Here is a 3,653-nt window from a genome sequence, read left to right as displayed (position 1 = left end):
TTTGTTTAATAAGAAATCGATCCAATTGTTTTTCGTCGCGGAAACCAGGATCGATCCCTCCTCGGTAACATGCGCGATACGAAGTCAAATAATAAGATGCAGTAAGCGTCTACGCAATTTTTCGAACCACAACGCCTCGCATATTGTAAACAAGGTAATGACAAGTAGGTTGCTTTTATTCCATATCAAATAGAAGGAATCCTGGCTTTTAATCTCAAATTTGCATCTGTTAGCTGAAGAGAGTTAAAAGGTGAACCACGTCAACTACACGAAAATGAGTAACGTGGTATACATGAGCTACTTACCTTCTAGAGAAGGTCCGTAAGATATTTATTGGCCGTGCAGCAACACTTAATGTAGATGCACAGTATGTGAGGTATTAATTAAGACACCTAATCTATGACAGATTTAACTTTGTAGAAGTACTGACCAGAAATATAAATATGCAGAAGGAAGTAACTTCGTGATATTTTCTAAAATGAGCGTGGGTTAGATAATAAAGATGTAAAGTCCAAATATAAATACACGTGATTTACCCAATCTAGCGTTTGAAAAACGTATTTCTCTTTGGTTTACTTAAACTATATCAGAAGAATTACGAGTACTTCAGTGTTTAATTTCAGTTTCTGGAGCCATCATGACAGAAAAATCACGCATTGACGACTAAAATAGGGGAATTTGTGTCGTTATAAAAACAGTACCTTACATAAACATGTTACACACTTTCTTGAAGAGAATGGTTTAAAAACGCATTGTCCACAAACATGCATTTTCAATTTTAATTCGGTTGAGTTGAAAGTAGATCGATTCCTGATTTAGGAAGCGCATTATTTCACATATTATTTCAATTATTTCTTAATTTCTTATTCGGATACTAGATAATCTAGAAAAATACAATAACATATTTTGAGAATTACTTGTTTTGAAGTTCGCGTGACAGTAAAACTTGTTAACTAAAAAATAATAGAAGTCGCAAATAAACTGTATATGCTATGCAAAATATTTTGATTGATGAAACGTATTGCAGATGGCGTAAACACACTGTTAAGAAATGTCAATTATCAGCATTGTTTCAAAGTCCTTTCTTCCTGTCTGTTTGTCTGTCTTTCTTATTTTCTTCTTCTTTATTCTTGTATTAATTATTTTCAACTTCATTAAGATCAAACTGGAGACATTCAATTGCTATTATTGTAATTTTAACATTTAAGTCTGAATTTTCACAAACTCGACTGCACTTAAAAGGAAAGCTTTAACATTTTACTTTAATTTATAGGAATTTTCACCAAACATTCGGATCCTTTAAAGAAAAAAGGCACTTATATTTATATATCTTAAAAATATTGGTACTTTTTCAAAGTCGCCCTTTCCGTGGTTACTGTAGTATTCTTCTACGTTGGGTGTCCTACGTCTGTTTTATGAGTATGTTGTAGTTAACCTCATGATGATAGAGATACTTACCGATTCTTTTCAAGGAATGTATTGAATTTTGCAACATCCCTGACACACCCAGCACCGACTTTAGTCACGTTCTTTATTATAGGCAACATGAACTGGTTTCTTGATCTGAATAGGTCAGAAAATAAACAACTCTGGCTACGTTAAGAATGGATATGGATGCCACAAGACTCTTTCAAGACTTCTGTTGTGACAGCTCATAATATATATAGAAGCACAAAATGCAAACCAAGCAAAATAATAGCAGGATTGGTTTTATTCAATGTGCTTCTGAGTATTTATACACTCTAATGCAAAATTTTCTGTTTGCTAAAATATTAAAATTGCAGTAGTCTGCATTATAAAGGAACATTGTTTGTAATACTATCTATCATTTAAATATCTATTATTGAAAATATATCATTCCTTTATAAATAGTTTTACTAAGTCATTTGAAGGAAACATTAAAAGGCTGTTTCAGTAATTAAATCTTGCTTTGCTTCAATAGTTGACATATTGACAGTAGCGAAAACATATGAAAATCATATTCTTATTATCTTTATTTTTCTGTAGAAAAACTAGGTGGGATGTGAGCTTTAAAAATTAATTGTAATGTTTAGGTATTATCTTAACCTGGCCTATATATGTACGTGATTAGGTTGGCAACATTATTAAACGTCTGCACACACGTCGTCAAAGTAAAAAACTATATTTATGCAAAGAATGTAAATATAACCTGAGAAATATCGTTTTAGTAATATGCGAAAGGACCTTTCGACCACTATTTAATGTGTAAACTTTTAATTGAGAATTTTCCTGCATTTTAAAACATTATTTCATCAAATCGACTAGCTTGTCAATGACCTCGTAAGTCTCTTAAATGGTGATTTTTTTCGTTAACTTTGCTCTTTAAACGAGAAGGTACTTAATTTTCTTGGACTTTTAATCAACAACAAATCCATAATATCACATGTTTTAATAAAACAAACGATCCAACTAACTTGAATAATTGTGTGTTAATATTACCCCGTATGGCATTTGCCATGAGCGTGACATTTGAATAATAGCATTAGATTTTAATAAGGGAGAACGCTCACGAGGTATGTTCATTTTCATGATATGTCGAAAAGCGTCGAGAAGGTACCCTATATTCAACAAACGTTTTTGTTTCTCATTATACATATGTGCTGTGTACTACCATGTGTTCAAAAGCCATAAGATATTATTAAACTTAAACAAGCACATCAGCGTTACCGGTTTTGCTCAGCCGTAGTGCCTGCTTTGTAGGTCTAAAATGTTTGTAACTAGTGTAGAAGTGGTTGTTTTTGTCGTTGCCGTAGAAGTTGTCTTAGCGTAATGGCTGAGACCGTGGTTGTATTGGTCGTAGATGCAGAAGTGATCGTAGTTACCATAGACATAGAAGTTGTTGTATCTGGCGTAGAGATAGAAGTGGTTGTAGCTCGTGTAGATGTAGAGATGGATGTAAATGGCATAGATGTAGAAGTGATTGTAGTGGACATAGATGTACGACGTGTGTTCAGAAAGTCCGTGGACAAGACGCGCATTACAAAACGTGTAGCTTTACCCTTACAAAAAGACGCAAAAGTGTTAATTTGATCAGTCTACAATCAATTTTCAACTTCTGGCATTCCTTGCATCTCTGCGAGTATACTAAAACGTTGCTATAGCAACACTACCTCGCCTGCACGCGGCACTTCGTATTTTCAGAAAACGCATATGTATACCTTGTCTATTGTCGTCTGCATAAACGGCAAAATGCGCGAAAAAAAAATGTATCATATTAAATGTGACGTCATTTAACGTTTTTAGCGGTTATTTTGAAGGTCATCCGCATTGAAGCGCGTTCTTTTAGCGTCAAACAAATCGCAAACAATATTCAGCTATGGCAGCAACGTTACACAATGAGCAGCGCAGCGTGATAAAGTTTTGCGTAAGTGCAAACATGACACCGATGGATACACATAAATTAATGCAGAAAGGGAAATTTCACGTTTCAAGAAGTTTAGTGTTTAAATGGCATAAAAGATTTTCAGAAGGACTTGATGATATAAGTGACAAACAGAGGACAGAGAGGCCTCGCCGAAGCGAGAGTGAAGTTAAACAGGTGCGCGAAATCGTTTCAGAGGACAGGAGGAGATCGGTGCGGGAAATCAGTGACATTACCGGCATTAGTGAAACTGGTGTTCATAATATCTTAA

Source organism: Mercenaria mercenaria, chromosome 2, assembly GCF_021730395.1.
Source record: "Mercenaria mercenaria strain notata chromosome 2, MADL_Memer_1, whole genome shotgun sequence".
Taxonomy (NCBI): domain Eukaryota; kingdom Metazoa; phylum Mollusca; class Bivalvia; order Venerida; family Veneridae; genus Mercenaria; species Mercenaria mercenaria.
This window is presented reverse-complemented; position numbering follows the sequence as displayed.